The sequence below is a fragment of the Nothobranchius furzeri genome, chromosome 4, assembly GCF_043380555.1.
Source record: "Nothobranchius furzeri strain GRZ-AD chromosome 4, NfurGRZ-RIMD1, whole genome shotgun sequence".
NCBI lineage: Eukaryota > Metazoa > Chordata > Actinopteri > Cyprinodontiformes > Nothobranchiidae > Nothobranchius > Nothobranchius furzeri.
In genome coordinates, this window is record NC_091744.1 from 4,749,940 (window position 1) to 4,759,545 (window position 9,606).

General features: G+C 44.9%; 1 pseudogene; it reads left to right on the forward strand.

The window, feature by feature from the left end:
- The first annotated feature begins 5,695 nt into the window (after nt 1–5,695).
- LOC129164479 (uncharacterized) overlaps nt 5,696–9,606 on the forward strand; it is an 8,113-nt pseudogene continuing 4,202 nt past the window's right edge.

The window sequence follows — 9,606 nt, forward strand, 5'->3', positions numbered from 1 at the left end:
TTCAGACTTTCTGCACCAGAATACTTGAAAATGAGCCAACGCACAACAATTTACTTCATCTCATATTAAAGTAACACTAGACTGTTTCCTGCTTTTCTGCCCTACTGGTTGAAAGTGGAATTACAACTGTCATAAGCTACCCTGCTGTAGCTAGTGCTAACAACGAACTAACACCAGCATGAAAAGACTAATACTAAAATAAACCACTAAGTAAAAAGATCCACACTGTTGGACAAAAATATTATTACTACAAGTCCAGTAGCAACAAAGCCAGGTCACCATCAGTTTGATTTCGTAGTCTCCTTTAGTTCCCTCACATTGGTGTAGGCTGTGCCGATGTTCACACTGGCTTAAGCTCTTTGTTTCACCTACAAAGACATTATTCTCATGCTTTCACTTCCAGGCTCTGCCATGATGTCAGCAGAAAAATCAAACTTCTTCTTATTGTGGGTTTTATTGACAATGAGCAAACTGAACATGCTAACTGCTAGCATTGTAGCTAACAGCTGTAAAGCGTGCCACCTACAGGGTACCTACTCACTCTACAAAAACGCTTGTGTTTGAGGATGGAGGTTTTTGGCATCTGCCGGCTCGCTTCCAGTGGCTGCCTGGTTGGGTCCGGTTCCCTGGCCTCTGCCGGGTCTCCGCTGGAGTTGGACGCCCTTGCATCTAGGGCCACTGAGTTCTGAGCTGCCCTGGAGTGGGTAGCTGTGAGCAGGCCTGGGGCTAGCCATTATTATCTCTTGGACTTCTGGCACGGCTGCTGCTTGGCTGGGGTGATCCGCCCCACCTCTCGGGAGGGGGGTTGGGGCTTCTCTGGCAGCAGCCTCCCTGGGGTCTCCGCACTCTCAGGGCTTGGAACTCCTCCATCTTCCTTGGGTCTTTGGGGGCAGATCCGTGGTGTCACGGTCTGCCCTGCTCACCACTGATTTCACTTAATACACTGCAGTTGTCCCAGATTTGTGTTAACTGGTAGGTGTGTCGGAGAGCCAGCTGTTAGTGATCTCCCTGATCAGAGGGCCAGGGGTACTTAAGGAGCGGTGTGACACAACTCCAGTGCCGGTTGATACTCGCATCTTGGGTTAACACTAGCCAGTCGCAGTTCTAGTTTGTTGTTCAGTTTTAATCTTGTCTGCCCGTTCCAGTCTGCCCTGATCTACTGAGTCCTGAAGGTTCCTGCTCGTCTGTTCTCAGGAATTACCCACCGCCGTCTGGAGTTGTTAGTCCAACATCACGTCGCTCACCGTCCCCCTGGTCTCCTCACTCTCCGCCACCCACCTGTCGTCCTGCCCGCTTCCCAGCCTGCATAACCACCAGCGTCCGGACCTGCCTCGCAGCCTGTTTCCTCGTCCCGTCCTGGATCCTCACTCTCTGCTGCTTGTCTGTCCCCGCCTGGTCCCAAAGACCCAGCCCTGCCTCACCAAGACCGATCATCTCCAGTAAGAATTGCTCTCCGAACAATTCTAGTTCTGGTTCTCTGGTTCCAGGGTTTCGTGATTCTAATACCTGTTTGCTTTCCCGGTTTAGATCTCGGTCCCTCCTGTTCCCGTTTGGAGCAGCGCTTTCAGTTACACATCATTCTTAATAAATATTATTTGTTATTTACTTACCATCGTTTCCGTCTGTGATTCTTTCATGTCCTGGGTAAAACATATTCCCAACATGACATGTGGCCCCTACTCACAATTGAATAGTCCTATAGAGAAACCTTACATGCACAAGTGCGTGTACGCACATGGGTGCTCACTTGGTGCTCTCACAAATATGGACTTGGGCATTTTTGACACATAACCGAAGGCTGTGGTTGGCACTAATTGCACCATGTGTGCTTTTCAGCAAAAATTGTTACAGTTATATATCCTCAAATAGTTGGTGCAGTGATATTTTGGTTGAGTTGTATTTTTGTGTGCCCCCTTTTTTTTCTGCAGGTCTAGAAGCAGATTCTTCTACATCCATTATTGTTTATAAATGTGAAATATTTTTTCTTTTCTTTCCCAGCGTCTTCCTTTCTTCTTCCCCCTTTCTCTTTCACTTCAGTCTCCGTGTCCGTTGGGATTTAAAACAACCCAAAATATGTCTAATAAAATTTTGGTATCATGCGTGGCTCTATAGAGCTACGGGAGTTGACGTCACGTTTCCCGGTGTAACGTGAGGAAATATGGGTTTTCTGTGCAAAAGGTTATACTTTGCCGGCTGGGTCAAGAGCTGGGTCGCTGAGAACTTTCACCCACAGATTGAGACCTTTGCAGACATGAAGTCTGCAAGAATCTGCTGGAAACCATAATATCTGCCACCTGCAGCTTCGTGCCAGAAGATGTTGTTCCCATGGCAGTAGTCATAACGATAACAAGTCTTAAACTTCCTTTTCTTTATTTTAATGTTAAAGAATAATCATTATCATTTTGCTCATTATAAATGTGTTTAATCAAATGAATGATTATTATGCTTTGGGTAGTCATAACTAGAATGAATCCATACTTAATTAAATAAGGTTTGAGGATGTTTGGGGATGACCTTCACACTCGCTCACACGCATCTGCATTCACAGTAAACTCCAAAACACATTTGCTCTGACGCACACGTTTTGCTTTGAGAAGAGAACTGGGTTTGGTAAGTTTCAGTCTGATAGTGGAGTTCGAGTTTGTCAACGAGAGAGTTCGGATGTGTTGAACACGCACCCGGGGAAGGGAGCCTGCGGCTCCTGTCCCCCCCCCCCCCCCCCCCCCCCCCTCACGCTGTTCCTGCCAAGCCAGACAGGACAGCTGAATTACAACCGCTAATGCAGACTCGTCCAGAGTCTTTGATTTTCTGAGTAATTAAACTTAAGAAAGTGCATCTGCAAACGCTTCATCACGTGTACCGAGGTCACCTCTGGACCGGGTCGCAGCACGCCTTCGTCTTCTCTGCCAGCCGATGTGTCACCCCTGGATGAAACATTGTCCTTTGATGTCCCGGGTCTAAAAGAGGGTCCGAATACGGTGAGGCAGTCCACGAGAGATAGCGTATGATGCATCTTTTCCAACAAAACCTAAGTTTATTCAAACCATCACTTTTCACTCAGACACCTGTTTCTTCCTGAAGCAAAATCAGATACACACACGCATTCATCTCACCTTATCCTCAATTTTCACTACATTTTGCACACACACGCATCCATAATCACATCACATCACTCTCAATCTTCACATTCAACACAAGGTCTATTTGAGCAAGTTTGCAATATCAACTGTTAAAGATTGTTCAACAAAGTTGCCAATGTTGATTGTTGTTTCCTATGCTTGTCATTTTCAAAATCATTAGTTTAATTTGAAGAATTAAATATTTTAACTTTCAAACTTGTCTCTTCATTGAACTGAAACACAGACCCACGGATATTATCGACAGTTTATCGATGAAAACAACCTTTGAGTCTTCTTAAAACTATAAAATATGTAGGATGGTTCCTCTTTCATAAAAGAGCATAAACCATTACTCTACATAATTAAAAGAGCCTAATCAGGTTCACTACACCGGCATGCAACAGTTCAAATCGAAACGGCGCCATTTGGCAGGCAGAAGCCGGCAGCTGGACTATTTGTTATTGTCAGAAAACTCAATCAAACAGGAAATATGGTAGATTCCTGTTGTGCCCCAGGATGCAGAACAGACGCGGGTGACATAAGGAATGAGCCATCTACAGGATTCCCCAAGATCCGGAGCACCGCTAACGTTGGATCATTGTAATAAAACGCGCTAGTGACCGGGCTAAAATGAAACGGTGGGATCCCGAGAGTAAAGGATTTCGCTTATGCAGCGACCGCTTCATATCAGGTACTTAAACCAACGTTTCCTCAACTGTGTGTGGTATTTATTTTAAATGCTTTTATTATGATTCTTAACGGGCTTCCTAAACTTATTTTGGCGTGGCTTTTTCTGTCTTATTACTCATAGCAACAAGTAAACATCACGTAAAACGGTGCCTCGTGATTTCTGCGTGCTGCCGTTTCCGTGTTTTATGATCACAGCAATTAACCGGCTAAGCTGTATTTAATTTTTAAGCAATGACTGATCAGTTGTCAGATCACACATAAAAAGCACTTTGGATTGCTATTATCTGTCTCACCGAGACGGATCGTGAGACGCTCCTGCCTGGCATATTTATTTTATTCATGGAAAAAATTAAACTAGTGATTTCTCTTGGTGTTCAGTTTATACATTCAAACAGCACAGCACTCTAATTAAACTACTTACGTGTAAATCTGTTATTTGTCCATCCATCCATTTTCATCCGCTTATCCGGAGTCGGGTTGCGGGAGCAGTAGCGTCAAGAGTCCCAGACCTCTCCCCAGCTCCTCCGGCCGGGGGAATCCCAAGGGGTTCCCCGGCCAGGTCCGGTAAGAAGTCCACTCCGACAGCTTCTGGCGTTTTTAAAAAGTATCCCAGGGGCACGGTAAGGGTCGGAGATGCTTAGTCTATTTAATTTCTGACTATATAAAACGATTTCTTCGGTTTTAAAGTGTGAAGTAAACTCCGACGAAGTAAAATCCAAGCGGATCCCGTTCACGTTCATGGTTACATCCGTGTTTGTTTGCCTTTTTTTCCTGCCAAAATGGCGTCTACTAACTGAGAGTCACGTGGGGTCCGGAGCTCTATAGCTGAAGCTAAACTGCTCCACTTGTCGGAGTAAAACTGTGAGGCAGGGGTCCTCGATTATAATGGTCCGAGGGCCACACACAAAAAAGACCCAGAAGCAAGAGGGCCAGGGTGGGGGGGATGGGGTGCTGCTGCTGTTTGGATTGCTGATTGTAATGCACTTAACACACAAGCTTGCAATATAAAGCAGGACAACACCTGTCCCCCTCCAGCTCGGCTGTGTGACTGCACTAACCTGTCCTGTGGGACCCTCACCATGTAACCCTCACGTCCATGCTGTCTCTGGAGGAGCAGATAGGAGACAAGACCTCCTGTAACTTAAAATGAAACAAAGCTTCCTCCCAGTTTCTCTTTAAGCTGAATTTAACATCAGTTTATCATCATGAAGCAAAAGAATAAAGTGGAACAAAAAGTTCTATCTTCTATTTCTCTCTCCTTTTAACTTCTCCGTGTCCCTAAATAAAAGAGACAGATGCTTACGCTGCAGCCGCCGTCACTCACCCCGCTCCGTCCCCAAGACCGGACCTCCCAACATCACAGCACTCGGCCTGACTGAGCGCTTCCAGGAGAAACAATAATGAAGTTATGAAAATAATAATGTCTGTTTTTAAAATAAAATTACTAAAATAATCAGTGATACAGATATCAGTTATGTACACGATGTACTATAAAATAAGGGATTTTTGTGATAAACAAAGATGGTTTAAATGCAAAGTTAATAGAGTTAGAGAAGAGAGACAATAATAAAAAAAAAACTCTTAAATTATAATTTTTTTTAATCTGCAGCACAAAACATCCTTAAGACATAAAACAACATCTTTTTCATTTGTGTCATAATGTTAGTTATAAGTCAGAGTCGTGACTGTGCTCAAAGAGCAACAACTACACACACAGTCATGGTGTGTCAGCCACACACACACCCTGAGTTTCTCCTGCAGTTCCTGTTCAGCAGATTCTGACCCGTCACCCCGAGGGATCGGTCCTCTCCCTCAGACCTGGATGACTCAAACTCAGATTCAGACTTCTCCAGCTGAGGAGACAATGACGTTATCCCAGCGTCTCCATGCAGAAGGCCGGCACTGCTTCTCAGCCTCCCACGAGCCCTCAGGCGCCCTTTAAGGAAAGTCAGGTCCCACACTGGGAGATAAAGGGTTGGGCGCTATTTGAGCAGCTTGCTAATGTATGGAGGAGTGTGATTGCGTAAAGCTGTGGTGTGAGTGGAATAAAGATGCTGTGCTTAGATGTACGTACATAAGCAGGAACAGGTGAATCATATATCGCTGATCACACTCACATCTCTACCTGTCTCAGATCACGCTGCATAAACAGAGTCAGTGAGGAAGTGTGAGTGTGCGCACACATGTGGGTGTGTTTTCTACCTCTCTGTCAAGACTTTAACCAGGTAAGTCTTCAAACTGTTGTCGGATGAAGTTTATGTAAGAATTTACCTTCAAGAAGTTTGGCCTTAAAGTAACATTTACCAGTTTGCTGCTCCTCCGGCCTACTGGTTGAAAGTGGAATTACAACTTTCATAAACGACCCTGCAGCAGCCTGTTGTAGCTAACGCTAACAATGAGCTAATGCTAAAATGAGCCAAGTTTTACTAAATAGGACACGAATTAAAAAGATACACTGTTGGACAAAAATATTATTACTCACAAGTAGCAATATGTCTGTTAAAGCGAGACCCCACAAGCAGCTACAAAAAGAAAGTTATAGCTTGCCTTCAAGGCCTTGAAAGGGACAAAACCATCAACCGCCTGACAGATCACCGCCTTTATCCAGGAGATGCCATACCCTGCATCTACGGACTTCCCAAGATTCACGAGGAAGGTACCCCTCTCAGACCCATTGTCAGTAGCATAAATTCAGTCACCTACAACATCGCGAAACACCTTGCTACCATCCTTGCACCTCTGGTGGGGAACACCCCACACCACATCAAGAACTCCACCGACTTCACTGACAAGGTCCAGAAACTTACCCTGGATCCAGATGAAACCATGGTGTCCTTTGACGTAGTCTCCCTCTTCACTTGCATACCCACTACGGAGGCAGTGGAGACTGTCAGAAAACGACTATAAGAAGACAACACCTTGGAGGACAGGACCAACTTCACACCCGATCAGATTTGCACATTGTTAGACCTCTGCCTCACCACTACATATTTCAAATACAACGAAGGTTTCTACAGACAAAAACATGGCTGAGCCATGGGCTCCCCCGTGTCACCTATTGTAGCCAACCTTCACATGGAGGAAGTGGAAAGAAAGGCTCATGGCTCTTTTGAAGGGGTAGCACCCAGCCACTGGTACAGATATGTGGATGACACCTGGGTCCATAGGCATCATTTTAACCGGGGACGCCGGGGACATGTCCCTGGCAAAATTTATGATTGGCAGCTGTGCCGCCCCCCCCCCCCCCCCCCCCCACACACACACACACACTTTCAAAAAAGCCTGCTGATGAGGATTTTTGTTTTACCAGCTCAGATCTCATGGGGGGATTCAACACCCACACTTTTCCAGCTGTTTTGCTCACCTCCACACCAGTCTGGTTTCTTTACGTCGCACTCACTCTGTTTGCCTCATCTCCTTCTTCACCTCCCTCTTCTGACAGCCGATGTCGGGTTTCCAGGAGAGCAGGAGAGGGAGGGATGGAAGAGCTCGACTGAATTCATAATTTTACATCTTGACATTAGCTGTACAAAGTCTGAGTTTGATAACGTGAAGAACAACAATTTGCAGAGGTTTATAACTGGCGCGGCGCCAGGTTTTCATTTTTGGGTGGGCCACGGTAATTTTGGACGGACCTTAATAAGCAGAGACTTAAGTGAAGCAGGCAGGTCGTGCTAGAAAATTTTGTTTAAAAAGACGTCATAAATGTTTTCCCCCGCCATTTTTATTTCTAAAGTATGAAGTAAAAACTCCCAATTTAATTTTCATTCATTTGTCATTAATATGTAGTCTACACCCGTGCGTTAAGTGGACCATCTTCCAGTAAAAGCAAAACATCCAGCCCACCTCTCCAAATGCGTAAAATGTGCATCAGCCGCTAGTTAGGCGTGCCGCGCGCTCCGTCAGCTACGTCAGCCCAGACAAGAGCAGAGCAACTAGAGAAAGAATAGAGGATAATTCTATCTGGATGTGGATGGAGATTACATTTTACAGCAGCCTGATCATCATTTAAACACGTGAACCATCACCTGTCTTCTAGTCCATGCTATCAGCATTATTTTAATTGGTGTGTGTGTGTGTGTGTGTGTGTGTTTCACTTCAAACACTGGTCTAACCAACCAGACCAGCATGTCCAGTAACATATTAATGTAACAATTAAACAGTTTCACTTCATGTAGGCTAGGAACATTTCACCTGCGGCCCGACCGCTTCTGCTCCACATAAACTTGGTGCGTGATCAAATGTCTCTACAGGTGCTTTATGAGCTGAAGAGGCTATTCTGCCTCAGACTGGATGCGTCATGCGTCTCCATATTAGAGACGGGAACAAGCACTATTCAGCCAACGTTTCATGATCAGCGAACATTTTTCCAAGTGACACGTCCCTCAGAGAGACCAGGTTTCCAGACTGCTTCAGTGGGAGGAAATCTTACCGCATGCGTCGTGGTTCTGCGCTGCGAACCCCTCTACAGATCTTCAGCTCACTGTCCACCGTGTGCGCACCGAGCCGCGCTGAACACAGTGTCCAGTATAAAGCTCTGACGTTCTGATGGGAATCTTTTCTTGAATGATTTAGTTACCTCCGCGATGTGCGTAACGATTAAAATGTCAGCTCATCCATGCGCATCAGTGTGCGTCGGGGTAATTCTTTCAAAACAACCAACATCCTTGAGTTTATCCGTCAAAATAAACAGTCAAATGGAAATATCTGTAACCTGCCATTTAACTGTTTTGCCTTCTTGTGAAGATTGTTGCAAAGAGAAACAATTAAACTTGATTAAACCCAGAGCCATGCGCACTGCGCTGTACTGACTGTAAATGAGGGGGAAACAATTTAATCGGATTCTTTTCTTTTTAACATGGTTTAATGTAAAGTTTCATTCAGTACAAACTTTAGTTGCACCAATCTAACGAGACAGAGCCTGGATTTGTATTCTGAACAGTTTAAACATGTTTAAAACGGAGACATGCGTGACGCGTCTAAAATTCGCACCTGCTCCGCTATTATGGAAATTAAACTAACAAGATGAATAACATGAAATTATTTTAGGCACAGACAACATCCCCCACACTTTTGAAAAGCTTGCAACGCGCCTGGTCGCTCGTGTACGTCAAAGTTATCTTTCATAAGACGATAATCAATAAAATGATTTATATAAAATGGATCCAGAAGTTGTAGCCCGTCTCTGCCTTCAATTTTTGGTATTTTTCACCCTGTTGATGGTTTTACTGAGCAGGTGCCCCTTTTGTCATACGTTTCTTTTTAAAACGCTGCGAGCACAAGCGTGACGCGTCAACCCGTTCTCACAGTAAGACCGGGTTGGAACTGTTCAAGTTTACGCAGACAATCTTTACATTTAGAATTGGCATACAGACATCAAAAACATCAAGTTCACCAGGGAAAACATAAAGGACAACTGCTTGCTTTTCCTGGACTGCGCTGTGCACTTTGAAGAAAATGGCAACCTCAACATTGAAGTGTACCGAAAGCCCACACACACGGACCAGTACCTCCTCTTCGACTCACATCACCCTCTGGAACACAAACTTGGAGTAATCAAGACCCTACACCACCGGGCAGAACATGTTCCCTCTAAGCCGGAAGGGAAAAAGAAGGAACACACACATATAAAGGAATCACTTAAAACATGTGGCTATCCTAATTGGGCGTTTATAAAGTCAGCAAAGATGCACAGAAAAGAAGACCAGACACCAGCGAGGGAGGATAAGAAAGAAAGACGCAACAATCTTGCCTAAGTAGCCGGTGTATCAGAGAAACTCAGGAAGGTTTTCTCCAA